The sequence below is a fragment of the Ammospiza nelsoni genome, chromosome 1 (genome assembly GCF_027579445.1).
Source record: "Ammospiza nelsoni isolate bAmmNel1 chromosome 1, bAmmNel1.pri, whole genome shotgun sequence".
Taxonomy (NCBI): Eukaryota; Metazoa; Chordata; class Aves; order Passeriformes; family Passerellidae; genus Ammospiza; species Ammospiza nelsoni.
Window position 1 is genome coordinate 138,484,460 of NC_080633.1, and position 18,784 is coordinate 138,503,243.

The 18,784-nt window shown below is 39.7% G+C and overlaps 1 protein-coding gene across 1 annotated transcript in view; it reads left to right on the plus strand.

Annotated features, from left to right (window-relative positions):
• The window catches only part of TRPS1 (transcriptional repressor GATA binding 1), a 211,106-nt gene that overhangs the window by 19,543 nt on the left and 172,779 nt on the right, over positions 1 to 18,784 (plus strand). The window lies entirely within an intron of this gene.

Below are 18,784 nucleotides of genomic sequence, written 5' to 3' on the forward strand. Positions count from 1 at the left end.
AACCCTTTTGCGTATTTTTGAACCGGTTTGGCAATGAAAGACAATTAAGAAAAAAAAAAAAGTCAGGAACACCCCCCCCCCCCCCACCCCCAACTTGTGCCTTTCAATAGAGATAACTGTTATCTCTTATAAAAGTCTACATAAGTGTAAGTAATTGCCTGCTCTTGGCTCTGGTACAGTGGAAAAGCTGTGATCAGCAAACCCGCATTGTACTGGGCATGTAAGGGGAAGTTATTGGACGATACGGGACGTGTTGGCCTTAATGCCTGTCTTGCCTCCCCTGCCTTGTTTACTTTCTTTGCAAGTCTTTTCAAGGCTTAATAACACTGCTCAGGGAATGGGCGGCGGGTGCCGAGCTGACTTCGAGCGACGAAAGTTTTCTTGGAATCGCCCTTAAAAATAAAAATAAAATAAAATAAATAGAAGCCCAGCTGTGCTGCGGCGTCAGTCCGGCAGCCTTTGTTCCGCGCTGAAGCTCTCTGGGTGCGCGTCGCGAACGAGCATCAGCGGGCGGCGGGCGCGGGGCGGGCTCCGGGGCTGTGCCCGGCGCGGAGCGGGGCTTCCCCGTCCCGCCCGGCCCCGGCAGTCGGGCAGCGCTCGGCCTCGGCCGGAGCTGCAGGCGCTGGCCGTGCCCGTGTGTCGGGGCCGCGGGGCCGCGGGTCACGTTTGCAGGCGCATGAAGCGCTGCGCCGCGCAGCCGCCTCTCGCGTGTGTCCGTGTCCGTGTGCCAGCGCTGGCTCCCTTATCGCAGGAAGTGTTGCGGAAAGCAGTTGCTCCCTCTCTCTCTGCCCGGTTCCCAGAACGCGGTGATTAACCACTCTTCTCCCCGCGCTGTCACTGAGCGCTGGGCAGAAAACAGCAGTCACGCTTGTCACGCTCCAGCTCCAGGACAATCCTCTCTCCCTTTCTCTCTCTCTCTTTTCCTCTCTCCCCACGCCCCTTCCCCAATAAACTCAGAGAAACCCATTAGAACGGATATAGTCTCTTTCTGGTTTTCTCCTTCCTTCAAAATGCTCTTATATATGCATATATGCATGAATCATTTTTTTATACTGTATATATATATGTTAAAAGTAATATATGTGTATGTATATATATATTTAAATTCCAAAATTCTACTCCACATTCTGTAGTGAAAAGCCTGGAGCAAGTACAACTTTTGCTGTTCATAGGCTGTCCTTTTCAGGGACATCTTTGGAAATCACTTTGTTGACCACATTTTATGGGTGCTTTATTGGAAGGAGGATGTAAGCCCGGACATTTTGCATGGAAAAAAACATTGAAACCCGACAGTCTAGATTGAAAGGGAGATACCAGGAGAAATAATTTTTAAAATTTAATAATCCTGGAATTGACTTGTGATGTTTCATTTAAAAATCCTGTCTTAAATTGGTATATCACACTTGTACTATTAAAAACCCATAGAATGGAGGCCTTAAGAACTTTGCATGCTAAGATACTGTGTAATATCTCACTCTGTAAAATGAGTATGCCAAGAAGCCCAGGGACTAGCATTCCCTTTTGGAAAATTAATCCTTTAATATATTTGTTTCCAGATTGTGGTCTGCAGACACATATAATCACGGTATGATACTGATCTGCAGTATCATATCATCCATTTAGAGGTTTTAATTAAAAGTTTGGTGTGAAGGCTACATAGTGGTTCCCTGTTATGTTTGAAGTTTGACAGTGGTCCACGATCCAAAAATTTAGGAATGTTCATTCAGGAGAATTAAGAGTCCTAGATCATTACATTTTGCTTTCATTTAGTCCTGTAATTTTTTTCTCTCCTTTCAAATATGATTAAACCCATTGAGAAAGGAAATATTTGAAGTGATTTGCAAAGTTATTTGATTTTTATAAAATTACATGGTGTGATGTGCTCTATGTGCCAAACTACAGACAGACTTTCAGCTCCTAAATTAAGTACACTTTTTTTGTTCTGGTTTAGGCCCATTGAGAATTCTGCCAGTTAGGTTTTTCTCTTCTGTGATCATCTTGCACATAATAGTCTGATGTTGCAGATACTTGCAGGACCATAGCAAAACTGGTAGCATCATGTATGTGGTTTGATTTTTAATTTATAGTATATTAAAGCATATTTCTATCCTGAAAGATGTTATATGAAACTACTGCAGTATATATTAAAACAGTTGCTGGACTCCTAACTAATCTAATATGAATAACCAAGGTATGCAATAATAATGCTTTGGGACAAAAAAAGGTTTTCTTTAAAATAGAAAAACGCGCATTTAAAAAAACAGAGTTAAATATATACCTTTTAAAATAGGACTTTCAGATTTTGATTAGTGTTAAGGTGTAAGTCTACACAGCTTTATGTACTGATTGTGTTTATTTACCTATTTGCTGCCAAAGGTTTAAGTAATGTCACACCACAGTCCTGGTGGAAATGGCTATCTAAACACCTGGGACTGGTTTGTGGAAGTGATGGAATTGGCTTCTGCCAGAGGCTTCCTGTGCTGGTGCAGTGATACTGTGTTCTCCGTTTTACATTCTGCTCAGTGACTCTCACTTTCAAACTAAGATTATCAGAAACAATAAAAAGAAAGGCAACAGAAAACTTATTTTCCTTTTTCACAGTATGGATGAAAATAAAGTGTGCGGTAATGAGCTTTGTTACCTCTAGAGGTGATAAATCAAAACAACTGGATGAACAATGCACACTGATCAACTCGCGTAATTCTTCATTTAAATTAGTTTTAATGCAAAACAGGTTTTGTAAATGTCTTTTTTCCCCCCTTCCTGCATACCTCAGGCATCATTGAATTGATGAGCAATACTTTAAAGAGATTTTTAATGATTCCTAGTATATACTAATTCCAGCTTTCATAAACCATAAAGAAACTTTCTTACGTAGTAAATACAAAACATGGAATGAAATCTGTACTATGTATCAACATAAAACTATATGTAAACACAAAAGATGATGTTGAGCTGTGTGATTAAGAGCATATAGCTACAATGTACACAAGTCCATATCCAGAGAAAGACTCCTTCTTTTGATAAAACTACTACCTTTCAATAATTATTTCCTGAGTTCTCACTTTTCAGAAATACTGTGAAAACATATGTAATTTCTTTTAACCTCATTTTATGTGTACGTTGATGTTTTTGGCCTGCCGGTTTAAATCACAGTTAAAACTAGTGATGTGTGAGTTGCTGTGATTAAAATCTGGATTAATATAAGTAACCATCCGTGCAAATAGTACAATGAATTTGAAATATGTTTTGCACTTTTTTATCTTTACTTTCTGAGGTATTTGGCACAAAATCATATTATTTCTTTAAAACAGCACTCTGTTGCATTTATTGTATGGTGCATGGCAGAAACAGAAGTGTTGTTTTCAGATTTTGTATTTTCCAGATATCCCCTAGCTGGGGTATTGTATTAAGAGAAGTTCACAGTAGTTCATAGTATATTCTTCCTACCTTAGTCTAAAATCCTGAGCAGATTTTTCATCCTGATCTTCAAATGCTGGGACTTGGAGAGAGTCAGCCACAGTTACTTATGTAACACAAGAGAAAATGCCAGGGGGGATTGAGTCCAGGGATTGGAGTTCTTAATATCCTGAGCAAAGGCTGTGGAAATAAGGATGTACGTTTATATTAATTAATTACAGAGCATTAAGAAAATAAGATCAAATCTGGAAGACCTCTTGTAATTAATCATGGCTTTGCTGGAATAGTATCTACCTCCGACTTCTCCAGTGCCTCTTGCGATAAGGGCTGGAAGATACTGTGGGGCTGAGTGTACAGTGCTTTGTGCTCAGTCTGCTCATGGGGTAGAAAACAGTGCCAGATGAAGATCCAGGACTATCAATAACAAGTGTTTAGCTGAGAACTATTATCAGAAAAAAAACCAACCTGATAAAAAAAAAAACCCAAAAAAAAACCAACCCAAACCAAAGTTGTCACAGCTGTGTCCTTTTAAGGTCAACACGAAAAAGACTCTTGTCAAGTTGACAGAGGGAGATGACTTACTGATGTAACCCAAGGCAAAAAAGATAAGCAATAAAAATAGTGTTACATTTCTGTTTGATGGAGTGACTTCTCCTGACAGCTTACAGAGAGAACCAAGCAGACAAATGCACCAAGTTAGTTACTGTGACAGTGAAGCTGATAAATCACGTAGAAATTTGATTGTGCCAATTCCACTGGGTTTTGGAGCCTGAATTTTGCTATATTTAATAAGGGCTTACATAAAGTCATCAAAATATGCCAGACCTTAATTTCACTGAAATAAAACTAATTTCTACCAGGTAAAAAGGTAAATATAAATATACAGTTTAATTCTAATAGTGCTCTTCTTTAGCATTCATATGTGGACATAAGGAAACAAAAAATTGATTAGGCTTCCAGCATTTAAGCAGTCTTTTTATTTGGTAGAAAAATATTCCAAAGATAGGATTCTCACTTAGCAAAGGAGGTTCCTGGATAGAAGAGGAATTTACCTCTTTGGACCAGTTCATCTGGTTTCTGTATGGTATGGTTGGTTTCTTGTGCATTTTAAACATGTTTATAGTCATTGCGAACTAGTAACTGCTTTTCTAGTGTGAACTCCTGTGTAACACAGTGCACCAAATTCTAGCTAGAGCGTAGCTTCTGCTGGGTAATATAAACGCTGAGTATCAGTAGTGCAGCTGACAGAACTATAGTTTCAAAGCATTTTAATGACAAGAAGAGCATTATAATCCTCCTCTGTATGTATCTTAATGAATCAGTTTGCTTGCAATAATGCTTTAACTTTTCTGAAGACAGCACTTATATTTCCTGCTGCATAAAGATTAGTTTCTCCTGAAATTTTCTTTTCCCCCTCTCTTCTTTAAAAGAGACATTTTAACAGTTCCTTCAAGGCCTGGCTTATTTTTGTTCCTCTGCTCTGTCAGGGATGACTTTGTATTCCCTGTGTGCTGGCAAGGTGGGCTGCAAGTGTGCAGAAGCCATCAGCCAGGCCAGGAGTGTGGCACCTGCCCCAGGACCTATAGTATGGTCACCTGTCCTGTCGTCCTTCTGGGTGGGGAGTAGGTACTGCTTAGGTTTGGAGGCTTTTCAGGTGTTGTGACCCTTTCCTGGCTTGTTCCTAGAGATGGTTCCAGTGCTGGTTGAGTTTGCAAAGGCAGAGAAGGAGATGGGAGCTGGGCTATCCAGAGGAGAAGTGAGCTCCTTTAATCCAAGCCTGAGTTCCTCTGAAAGGCACACTCTGACTGGCCCCCTGCCAGCCCTGGGGTGTGAGCAGGGCATTTTTGGCCAGTGTGGGTGCAGGGAGCGGGCAGGGCCTGAGCCCACAGACAGTGGTGAAGGGCTGGGCAGCATCCCTTCAGGTCCAGAAGGGCTTAACCCATCATACAATTGCACATTTGGATTCTGGATCCTGGATCTGCCCGTGGCACCCTGCCCTTGACTCAGTGACAGCTCTGCTCCTGATGAGAAATGTAACCAAGTTTTCCTTTGAACTTTGTCAGAGTTACCTTCTCCTCTGTGTGCTTGGTGGTGGAAATCTTAAGTGTTTGCATTTTGTCACAAGCAGAAGCAAAACGTCACTATATTTAAAGGGCAAAAGGACCATCATGTATTGTGTCAGGCAGAAACAAAATGCTGGAAGGGACTGCCAAATCAATGATTATCCAAGAGCCCTTGTTCTAGCAGACAGTACGTACTGCAAATAAATAAATAAACAAACAAACAAACAAATAAATAAATAAATACATGTTTAAATGCATTTGAGTGCAGCAGAAAGAAAAAAAACAATAGTAATATATTGTGCTAGTGTAGAAGAAGAAGAAACTTGGAACAAATGGCCTGGTATTTACACAACTAAACCAAAATAATATGTGAAGGTTGGTCAGGCCCAAATGAACCCCATAAAAAGCTTTTTAGGAATTCTGAGAGTTGCATTGGTCAGTTTGACCACATCAGGCTTCTCTGTCTAGCCATCTCGGTTTTGGCATTGTGGATTATGTGAGAACAGGGGTGTTGCAACAATCTAGAGATGTGGTAGTTTCAAGAAGGAGCAAGGAGACAGGTAATATTCTTTCCCCTTTGAATTGGAGCAAAAGGTTTATTTTCTTCAGTAGAGAGAGCAGCAGACATCACCCATTATCTGTTTAGTTTCATCCAAAGAGATTAAGTTCAGTTGAAAACTATAACATGCAGACTTTTAATGTTTTGTGTTACAAAACAAAATTTTAAAAAAGCTTTTTTTTTGGATGACCAGAAAGGTGTAGTCTCAAAATGCCTGAACTTGATGTATCAGTTTCTATCAAATCTCTACAGATTCTATCTGTAGACTGCTGTCCTACTCAGACTTTGTGCACAATTTGCTGAAAATAACTTTACCCATATTTTTTCCCCACTTTTAAATGTAGCTCTGTTAGATTCTTCTGGCAAACCAGTGCTGGCAACTTAGGGTGTGTCTTTAGTGAAATCTGTGTAGAGGGCTTGAGAACTGCCTTCTCATTGCATTTTTAATTTCTAAACTGCCTTCAAAATACAAAAAGAATGTACAATGGCTGCTTGAAATATGGCACAGTCAGACATACAAGTGACTGGTAAGACAGTAGATAGAAAGCATGGCTTTTTTCACAAAAGGTTTCTAGTGTTACAGTAAATTCCTGCTGCCCAAGTAAGTAATACATATCTTGTGTTTAGTTTGAATGCAGAAGATAGTATGTTTTTAAAGCTGTTGGCCTTAAAGGGGATGCAGAAGGTCACTATGAAAATAAAAATATATAAACAAAAATGATAGAGAGAAAGAATTAACTTTTGCCCCAACTGCTTTTGAGGAAACAGTGCCCTTGGCATGTACATTCTTAAGGAATAGTGGTAAGGCTGTGCATACCCTGAAAAATGGATTTGTGTATGCTGTCCTGAAGTTCTGTGGGAATTGTGAGCAATGGGTAGCTCTTTGAACATCAACCACAGTATGTAATCCTTTTTATGAAGTGACCCACCTTTATCCGAAAATTAGGTAGAATTTTTCTGCCTTGACAGCGTCTGGTAGAAGGATGTTTCATAGCCTCACTGCTTTGTCAGTTAAAACCCTTCCTTCTCATTTTCAGCCCAAAGTTAATCATGGCTAGTCTATTTGTTCTTATGCCAACTGGATCCTAAGCTTTTCCCTCCCTAATGTTTACCTGCTGCTAGCAATTGTGTTTCTAGTCTAAATGAGCTTCACTTCACATGTTCATAAAGAGCCACATCTTCCATATCTTCATTAATTTTCATTAACCTTTCTTGAACATTTTAAAATGTTGTTTTTAATGCAGTATCATCTGTGACATAATTAATTACCTGTTTATGCTCAAATTTTTTCCTGAGACACAATGCCTTTTAAAGTGTGATTTGGGCTGGTTTGTATTTGTTGTCTACTACTGTGTTGTTTTCTTTATTTTTTTCCTTCTTCAATCACTGTTTATAAAGTGTGAAGGATTGTTATTTCACAGAGATTGCACTCTTCCCTATTAGTTTTCATTCCCACATTCAATACAATTTTCAGTAGTTTTCTGTATATCTCAGTACTTCTCTAGATTGAAGGTATCATAAAACTTTGTTATCATTCGGTTTCCTTAGTATTTTCTGTATAAACACTTGAGTATTTGTCTTGTTAGCTCATCTGTGATGCAGCTGTTTGAAATAAGACTTTTAGACCCTGATGGACTAGTTCAAATGAAAGGAAGTGACTTGAGAATAGTGTAGAAGAGTTTCAGTCTCTGCTTTGTCATTTGGCCTCAAGGCCAGGCTCACTTCTTGATGAGTGTTACAAAAACAGTGTAAACATAGCTGTGATATGGCTGTTGAGGAGTGGGAGTGATTAGTGTATAATGTTGATTTTCTACGGATGCAAAGGAAATTATGAGACCATGTTTACTTGCCTAACCATAGATCTGCCTCTCTTATTTTAATCATCTACTATTCTATTTAGGGAGTAAAAAAAAAAAAAATAATGAATAAAATGGCTTTATAAACTAGAACAGAAAGTGTCCCTTCAGTATTGCTGAAAGGTGGAGTGCTTGCAGGAAGCATAAGCCAGTGCTGAGCAGTTGCTGATTGTCTCCTGCAGACCAGACTCTGCAGTTCTGATCTGGATGGCGCATGTTGCGTTTTGTCTGCTCGCTTGAGTTTCTACTGATGGAGTCCAAAATGCTGAGGAGAACGGTGCCAAACCAGATTTTCTGACGCGCACTCGAGATGTTGCCAGAGTGAGCATTTGGAGCTGGGAGCTGCAGAAGAGTATCCCACAGTTGGGATGTACCCACGATCTGATGTTGGATTTTTCTCATGTAGCAAAGCAAATAAAGTGTCAGGCTGTCTGCTTCAGAAATACTGACTGTTACCACAGTATCTTATGCTGATAGATTGTTGTTGATGAATCTTTTGAGTATTTGAGAATTCATTTTCTATCAGTGCATTGCAATAATTTTCTTACTTTAACCTTTGTATATTTATAATTACAGGAAGCAGTTTAACTGGCAGTGAGAAGCGTCTGATTCTTTCATGTGGCTTCGCTGTTTCCAGCTTGCACAGCATTGCTATGGCAGTGTGAGCTTGCACGTGGTCTTCCTTTTGCTCATCTTGATGCCTAAACCATTGACACTTCCTCACTTCTTGAACCCCAGTTACAGTGGTCACATGCCAGTTCCAGTATAGCCTAAGATGTATTTCATTTTGCTGGGATCAAAGATCAAATTTTCTTGTGATGTTGTGAATTCAGAGCAGAATGCAGGGATCTGCAGAAAATTATTAGCAGCTGTTTACCTGTATGAAGGACACAGGTTAACTTGAAGGGCCTGAGTGTGCAATTAAATGTGTGTACTTACCTGCCATGTAAACAGAAGTCCCTGACTTTATGCACTCTTTCTGCAGTTGAAATAAAAGGTGCTATCTCTTCTGTTTTGATAGATCTTTTATAGTGAATGTGAATGAAATCAACAGTTACAATGAGATTCCAAGTTCCTATTACCCACATAGGTCTTTAAAGAAAGGAAAAAAAAGAAAAAAGGATATTTCTTTAAATCGGAACAACTTTTAACTCTACCTGTGATAAGTGTAGCAGGGGGTCTTTATTCCACTACCTCCAGTGGACTTGCCATTTCTCAGTTTATAGGATGTTTTGGTTGCTGATTTTAATATTTTCATAAAGTTTCTAATGTCCAGTCTCTCATGCATCCTCATTTTTTTCACCCAAATATGATGTCTCATTCTTTTTGTGTATTTCCAGTGATTTACAGTCATGATTCAAATTGAAACATAATGAGACATTAGGCATTGATATGTCAAGCTGTTAGAAGGACGCAAGGGAGATGGTAATTTTCAGTAATTTTAGAGTCTAATCAAGTGTGTGTTTGTTGCCCAGATTACAGTGTACTCATGAATTACTCGAGTTCCCTTCAGCTCAGAGGCCAGTAGAGTTCTATGTAGGCAAAGTTCAGTTGGAGCTTAAGGAGCCACGTTTTTTTCCTCTGGGGTTTGCAGCTTCCAAGCCCCCAGTGTTTCCCACGGCAGAGTTTGGGAAGCGAGAAGCAGCAGGTCATGGCCCAGGTGGTGTTTGAGGCAGCCCAGCACAGGCAGACAGGCCTGCAGCCCCGCCGGAGCCCTTGCTGCTGTGGGAGCGTGTTGCTGCCGCCTCCGTGCCTAACCTTTAATTATCCCCGGTGCTGTGAGTGTGATGCAGAGTTATTTGTGCAGCTGGAGTGAGACAAGCGTGCCATCTTGTGAGCAGGCAAAATGGCAACTGCTGTGGATTCCGCTGTGGGCAGATGAAGCGTGAGGGTTATGAGCGGAGCTTTTCGGTGTATTTGTTTCATACTCAAAGGAGATCCAGAGCTTCAACAACTTAGAGTGTAATAGGATGGGAAATCAAATTGATTCTTTAGATCTGGGAGCCATAAAGAGAATTATTTTTCTATTTATAGGCCAAGGCGTAGCAAGATGGTATGGGATTCAGTGATAACAAGGTTATTTTTTTAAAAGAGACTTGAGTCTATGTTTGGTTTAATCAGTAGATTTTGATGCTGGAGAAGACCCAAGTACTTCACGTACTTTACAAATACATTTGTTTACTGCAGTCTCTGTTCTTTAGGTCATATATGCATATATATGCTCTTCTTGTTATCTACATACAATGCTTGTATGGATGTCTTCTGACATTAAGGTTTTTATCTGTGATCTTGGGTTGTTCTCATTACTCACAAGAAGAGAAGCCACGGCCAAATTATGAAGATAATTTCTAATTTCTCTCATGTATTCTTATTCTTTCAATACATACTGCTTAACAAAAGAATTGTTTAAGAGATGCTTCAATTTAATTGGCTGTGATTTCATCTCTGTCTTCTTCAAAGGAAGTCATCTTTGCTGTATAAATCCGGTTGTACCAGATTTCAGGGAGTAAGAAATTTATAGCTAATACTAATCCCTAAAAGATGACTACATCTATTGTGAAACATTCTCTACAGAATTGTCACAGTTTTGGGGTCCTGTATCAGTTACTCAAGTAATTTTAGAAGTTGGATTCTCTCCTGACTGTTAATGGTACAAAGTTCACTTTTGTAGCCTTTTGTCTTGATGTTTATCAGATGAAACTCTTACAGGAGTAATTATTTACTCTTGACTAGTCCCCCTTTTGGGAAGAATTTGCATGCTGATATGTGGATGAAACATTTTTTTCTTGAGTTGTTTGAAAAAGCAGTTGTGGATGTTCTGCAGCTATTCATAGGAAAATTAGAAGCAGCCCCCCTAACTTGGATTGATTATCACGGGGAGAGCAAACAGCAACAGATTATTGATGGGCAGCAGCTAGATGAGCAGAGTGACATGATCTGTACTCAGGCAACTGGCTCACATTTGCCAGTCCTTTTATTTATGAGTTGTGGTTATCTCACCCCATCCATGTTGGACTCTCAGCTTCTGCACCTAATTGGCTGTGTTAATTTGTAGTCCGCACCTTCAGATCTCAGGTACATCCCAAATTCCTTTGCACAAGTTGCAACATTACTTCAAAGAAGGTACTGTTGTAGCCTCTGCAAGTAGTTTTGGGTCTTTTTTTAGACTCCAAAATGCCAGTGAACCCAGAAGTTGCTTTAATAGTTGTTTTCTTTGTAAGTGAGAACACGGCAAAAGCTTTCACTTTTTGTGGGATACTTCCCAGTCCAACAAATCAGCTCAACATCATTGCTGGATATTTCTTAAAACTAGTGAGGTACTGAATTGGAAATTGAGGCGGCATGAAGGCAGCTCTGAGGAGGAAGACAGGAGCAATGTGGTAAGGCTTGCGTACATGGGATTTTTGAGAATGGAAATATTAGTGTAATCTGTGGTTGTACCTCTCTGTAACCTTTAGAGAGGTAGTGATATATATATTTTTAAGAAACATTCAGGTGCATTATTTCTGGAAAAGAAATATAGTGCCCTACTTATTTCAAAATGTATCTTCAATAGGAATAAAACAACTGTTCAGTTCTGTTCGTCTCTTCAGACCGAAGATTTCTACTCTCATTGGTAGTTTTAGTTTCTGTCTCTATGTTGCTGCGTGCAGATTCTGCCACCTATGCCGCACTCGTGTTTCTGAAATTACATATTTACCTACCAGGGGAAAAAAATTAAATCTTCTTTTGTATGTGTTTTATGATCCTGGCAGATTACTGATGTCTAAATTAAATTTCTGATGTCTGCATGGTCCAGGCTAATGTGAGGGCTTTTGGCACCACCCCTTTGTGCAATAAAGAATCAAAACCAGTAGCGTAAGAAATCTTCTATCAAAAGCTGAAAGCTAGATTCATAAAATCACTTATGCAGGCATTATGAGATTTTCCCATGGAAAGTTTATGTGGGAGTTTGGGAAAAACTGATTCAAGAACAGCATTATTTGCACTATATATATTCATCTAGCAGTCAGCAGGCTGGCGCTGGCATCCCTTGCCAGTTTTAAAGGGTTGCCAGCACTCACAAAGCTGCTGCAAAGCCACATCAGCAGAGTATCAAGGACTCTTCTTATTCTGCGCCCTCTTTCCCCCTTTTCTGACCAGAACTGAAATGGGTAAAGCAGAGATCATGCTCCTCAGCGAATGCATGTTCTCAGTGCTTACGGCTTTCTGAAAAATGCTGCTGTTTTAAAACTGTTTCATAACAAATGATTAAGGTGGAAGCGCTGGAAGACTAGCTTTCTCATCAGCATTTCACTTCACTTCTCAGCTTCAAAAGAAAAATAAGAGATAAAAAGGGCAAATAATAGACAAACCACTCAGAGTGAATCTATTTGCATTCACTTTGGTCTTTTTTTTAATGTATTTTACTTTGGGTTTTTTTAAGAAAGCGGCTCTGTTTCTCAGTCTGCATGAGGACCATATGATGTGTGCTGCAAGAGTCTTTCCTTGTTAATAGGGATGATTCGAATGGCAAGGTAATTCACCACTGCTTTGGCTGGAGCTAATATTGGGCTTCAACATCAGTTCTGTAATTTCTGACAAATGGCCAAGGTTTCTTGAATAGGCACAGCTTTCTGTTTTGTGTAGAGAACACACAATCCAGTCTTTTGTTGTGGTTGCCACTGCTGTTGTTTCTCCCCCATTCACAATGGAGAGTGGGGTTATTTGTGCTGAGTGGAAAAACAGTGCCAAAATTCTGACTTGCTTATGTTTAATGTGATTTTAATTTTTGTGATAGCCATAAACAGTAAAAGAGATTTTGTAATATGGATCCCCTGTCTCCTGATCTCTAAGTCAAGAAGGCATATTGGTGATGAAAGTTTTATCTGTCACAGGCATGTCAAGATGAGTGATTGCTGGATGATTCAACCCAAATGTATAGGAACTGTTTATATAGACATTGCCAAACAATTTCCATTGCTTTTCTTTTTATCTAAATTCTTGAATAAATTACTAAATAAATTAGTCTGTGTTTGGAATGTATGGCTGTGGGATATATGGAAACTCACAGCATGTGGGGAGAAAAAAGTTAAAATAGGGAAATATAATAATTTTGTAAACTTTATGTGAATATAGGTACATCATATATAGACTCAAGGTTCAATTTGCTGATCAAAGTATCCAAATAACTTTAGATTTAATAATGTTGGCAATGAATGCTAATATATGGAAATTGAAAAGCAGGGAGCAACAATAGCTAGCCACGCTTACCAGTATTACCCTGCAGCAGGTAGATTTACATTTTTTTGTTTTGTTTTGCAATCACAGTTTGGAAAATGTGTGTTCTTTTTCCCTTCTTCCATACTTCAGAATGTGGGTTCTCCTGAACAAGCTTAGACAAGATTCAAGCTAAACAATAGGGCAACATCAGAACCTTTGAAGGCTCAGTTTGGATGGGTACCCAAAGCCTGAGTCTGCTTTGATGTATGTGGGCTCAACTCCGGTTGCCCTTGGTTGCCCTCTCTTACCTATGTAACTTGTGTCTGGAAACTCTTGCCAAATTTTTTTTTTAAAGAAAAAAAAAATTAAGGACATTTTTGCAAACTCATGTTCATCCTGATTCTGGTCTGGCTGGAAAAGTACTACAATAATGCCCTCTCCGGTGATGATTTAATATTACTGGTTTAGGTCTAGGCTGTAGACTTCTGCCTCCTTCCCAGTTTCTGAAATTTCAATCCTTTTCAAATGGGAGGACTTTGCCTCTAGTTGGAAACAAAATTATTTGAACTTTTCTGGAATGCTAGCCAAAACCATCCTCTATCTCCCTTGCATCTTTTCCTCTTGTCCCAAGTAATTTATGGTTCCATTTCACTGAGGTTTTGGGCAAGGGAACTCTGATTGCCTTCCTTTCATATCACAGATCTCACCTGGCAGAAAGGGACAGCACATCTCAGACTTGCTTCTCAGTCAGTGAAGCTTTTGCCATTACCTTCAAGGGAAATAGGATCAGTCCATTGTATTCTTAATGCAAAAGAACAAATGAGTCATTTCTTTTACCCATACCTGATTGCTCTTGCCTAGGAGCCAGGAGGTCACCTTCTTTCCTCACTCTTCATCTGAAGGTAGCACTGTGCTTGCTTTGCCAGTACACTCAACTCAGATTCAGTTCTGAGTCATCTGCAAACCCTAAACTCCCATTGTCTTCAAAGGACATTTGGATTACAGAGAACACTGAGTTTACTCAGGCTGAAAAGAAATTGAAACATATGAGATTGCCACACCTACTAGAAGAGTTTGGCAAGATAGTGGTTGCTTGCCCTAAAGACAGATGAACAGTGCGGATGTGACAGATGTGCCCACAGCCCCCACAGCCCAGGAGGTCTTTGATTCTTGCTGGTACAAGATTAAGGGAAAATTCTACTCCATTGGCAAAAAGCAAACTCTAAACATTTAAAATATTTCCTTTTTTTTTTTCTTCTTTTTTTTAAGGCTTAAATTGTAGAGTGAGAGCTATAAGATGTCACCGATACCAGGATCATGGCAATGTTGACATAGAGTCTGGTCACTTTTATTGGACCTGGGGATATATAGGACTTCTTTAAAAAGAAATAGTAAAATTTTGAGATATAATTAAGGCCTACAGACCCTCTTACTGTTCAGAAAGTAAGCTGCTGTCTTAAGCATTGAGGATCAGGAGCAATTTATTTTTCACAGAAGTTGATGATTCTATTGAAAGGCAGTTGAACTTTCTTTGAAGGATCTGGTATCTCCAAAAGAGAACACCAGACTAAATGGTCCTCCAGTTTCATCTAATAGGGAATGTTCTGCATCCTATAAAGTATAACAACAGATAATTAATAGAATAACCGGAAGATTTGGAGAGGATGGCAGGCAGGGATCCCATAGGAGGTGTCAGTCCTGGCAGAAGTCAGTTACTTTATTGCAGTAAGCAAATCAGGCTGGATTCTCTCCGTGGTGCAGTAACAGTGGATTGGGGAGCATGCAAAGCAGCATCAATACATAAAAATTAAACTGCTTTTAATATACAAAGCTGAGTTTAGATAAATGCAGAACAGAGAAGCAAAGGCATAATATTCTCTGAAAGTGCAGCCTTTTAATGCTGTTTTGGAGACTAATTTACATACAAATAAAATGTCAGCTTATCCCATAACTGTCATGATAAATTGGAGCACTTAGATTTTTGCATGAGATGCTCCTTCTGTACCTTATTAAATTATGGGATGTTGGCCTTTTGCCAAGTGCTAGGGTGATGCTTCCTTTACTGAAATACATACAGGAGAGGGATACGGACCTGGACATCGAGAGACCCAGGTTCAGTCACTAGCCAAGAAGTCTGCCTGCACGTCACCTTGAACACTTTGAATTTTTAATTTCTCTGTAAATAATATTTTTTATCCATAAAATGGCAATGATGTTAGTTTTCCTGTTTCACAAGCTTTGTTGAGTTTTAATTAGTTGTCATGTATACGGAGTGCTTTTAGGTACTTGATTGGAAGTCTGGGAAAAGTAAATCCTGCTTTGTTGGGCTCTCCCATCCTAGATGGATGGCTGTGGAGGGCAGGTAGGAACAAGCTCTCTGCAGCAGGCCAGTAAGAAATGCAGAACATAAACCTGCTGTGCTCAGGGACTTGTAAATAAAAGCAGGTTTAGAATTCTTCATTTTGGTTGCAAGATAGGATACAATTCTCCTTCATGTCACCTCTTTAGATACATCACCTTTTGACTTCAGTTTCTCCTGAAAGTGTCTGTGTGATTACCCCAGGAGTGAGCTTAAAATGAAATAAGTGCCTGGAAGTGGGCTTAAACAATCTGTTTTGAAATGCCGCTCCTAAACTCTTTTGAAATGACCAAGTGTCTGCTTTATACCCATAGAAAAGGTTAGATTTATTCCAGTGGCTAGATGATTACTGAAGTGTGCTGTGCTCTGAAGCATAAGGTAATAGAAAAGATCATTGTGAATTAATTCAGTGTGAATTAATAAGAGATTTACCTGATGAGAGTTGTTTGAAGGTGATGGCACTTTGTAGCTGAACAGGATTTAAGATGCCCAAAAGTGCACCTTTAGAGATTTGAGAATGATCGATGTTGGGAAAGTAAATGTAAATGGGAAGGAGCAAGCTTGAACAGACCACAGCTCTTTCCACTTGTCTCTTTGTTGTAGGGGGAAAAAAATTGCAAACAGCCCTTGGCAAATTGGTGATCAGGGGCTAAACTGAAGAATTTAGCCTGAAAATGCAAACAGATAGGAGAGGAGGAGAAAAAACAACAGTGTTTTGCTGTAATGCTGTTCTACTAATATGATGTGTTCTTCTTCTACTAATACATTGTTTTCTTCTTGCACTTTTTAGATTGATGAAGTTATCATAATTTCAGTGGAGCATGTGGAGTATAAAATATCAAACAGATTTAATTTGTCTAATTACAATGTCTGATCCTGCCTAATTTTACTGATACGAGGAATCATGTTCTACCTTAGCAATTTCAGGCAGGAAAGAGTGGACATGCAGTTTGAGGGCTTGCAGAAAAACATGTATAGATTAAAAACTCCTTTGGAATTAACTTGTCAGTTGCTTAGAGCTGTGACATCTTCTGTCCTGTATGGTGTGTGAAGACACTTATGCCAAAGCAGAAAGGAGGTGGTCCGGTTGAAGAGGCAGTTGCTTGTCATTAGGCTTATTCTGCCCTCCCACGGTTTAGGGCCTGACTCTTGGGTTCCTTACATAAAAGGAGTTGTTCTTTCCTTCTCAGCAGAGAAAAGTTAGGGAGGACCATGTGTTGGTTGTTTGCCAGCAGGCTTGCTCTGACAACCACGAGCAAAAGTGGGAGAGAAGCATCGTGTGTGACTGCCTCCTGCTCTGTGTCCCAGCCAGAGGTGGTGGGGATGTGAAGCTGTACATCTCTTTTCTCTCATTTCATTGTGCAATGTCCACAAGGGAAGGTAGAAGAGCAGCAGCTTTGGCCAGTCCTCTACCGCTGTGTCTGAGTCTGGGGTAGTTTGCATCTAATGTAATCTAATTTTCAGTAATTTCAGCAATTTCACCTGGAATTTCCAGTGTTATTTACAGGGTTTTAAATATATATATTTTTTTAACACTTAAATTAGAAAACATGGCAGGTCTTTGCATTGCGGGCTGTAGTAATGAGCTCGTTACCTTTGAGGCTGCGCTGGGCGCAGGCCTGGGCCAGCCCGGCGGGCCCGGCTGCCGCGGAGGGTGAGGGCGGGCTGGGTGCCGCTGGCTCCCCAGGGACGGGGCCGCCGCCGAGGCGCTTTCCCAGAGATTCCGTCTCAGACCGGGAGCTCGCTGGCCTCGTGTGCCTTACAGCTGCTCGATTGTTGCACGGAGAGTGGGGAGGAGGCTCCGCACTGATTGGGACTTTATGTGCTTGATAGAAGCCGCCGCTTTGAACACTTCGGGGTTTTTATATGAAGAACAGCAGACAGACTTTGTAGTCTATTTATGTGTAATAAACTGGGTTTTGTTTTGCGCCTTTTTTTTTTTTTTTTTGCTGTTTTTCTTCTCTTTTTTCTTATTTTTTTTTCTTTTGCAAAAGAAAAAGTGTAAAAAGGAGAGAAATTAAAACCACAGCATCATTTTCCCATGCAGCTATAGCAAGTATCCTGCGATCTCACATGATTGACTGTCCTGCTGGAGTGGAGTGTGGGAAGGTGTCAAAATATGTCTCTCAATCTCGCAAATTTTTTTTCTTAAAAGGGAAAGCCAGATGAATGCCAAAAGCACTGCTCCCTTCTCTAGCCCTGCAGTAACAAACTACATGAGTGTATGTTATTAAGATGATAAAGATTAAATTTCTAGTTTCTAACGTGCTATCACAACAGCAAAGGGGGAAAAATCTTGAAAAAATTATGAAAATTAGTCTGATGGTCTCCTTTTAATATTAAGATCGCTCCCAACCCCAACAGACAGTGTAGGCTGGAATTCCACAGGGCTTTTTTGTGGTCCTAATGATTTTAATAATACTTTGTGCTATGTAGCACCTTTCATTAGAGGATCACAAAGTGCTTTACAGTCACTAATTAATTAAGCCTCACAACACTCCTGTGAGATAGGTAAGTATTACACATATATTAAGCTGAGACACCGAGAGTTAATGATTTTTTGCTGCATTATTCTGGGAAAATGATTGATGTTCTCGCGCCGTATGTGCATTATATGTCTTTGTGTGGGTGTGTAATATATATGAGTGTAAAAGTATTAATTTTACTATCCCTTAACAAAGATGTCCTACTTGAGCCTGTTGAATATAAATGTGTATTTTCATTTAATTTTTTGTTGCCGCAGTGTACTGACTGATAATATCACAGTCTTCATATACCCTTGACTCAGTTTGCTCTTTGTCTGCTTGTGCATCTGCTTGTACAAAGAGTAGTCAGTGGCATCTCAAAAAAATCAAACATATTTCTAGATGGATTATTCTGTTAAAAAGAGCGTATGACTAAGATCTGACCTAAACCTGCAGCACAAGCACCAGGCAACAACCATTCTGTTGCAATAGGCATTGATGACAAGCCATCACATTCAGTAAAAGTAATGAGCAACAACAGTGACCCGCTGGGGAGCTGGTGATCAGCAGGTAGTTAGCCATTATCTTCACCACTAGTATGAAACTATTGATTACCAGAATTTGTTTTTTCTTTTTTATTTTTTTAAGAAGTTCAGTAATCACTATGGTAATTCATTATTCTGAATTACAAACTGAATCTAGAAGAAATTTTTGTTTCCAGGGATGAACTGATGTGAGTGACTGTTGAACAGAAAATTGCAGATGTATGAACCACATAGAGTAGCCTTGCCTGTTTTTGAGGGAGAGTACATATGACTGCAACCTGGGCCTTATCCAAAATTCCCTCAGCTCGAGAAGTC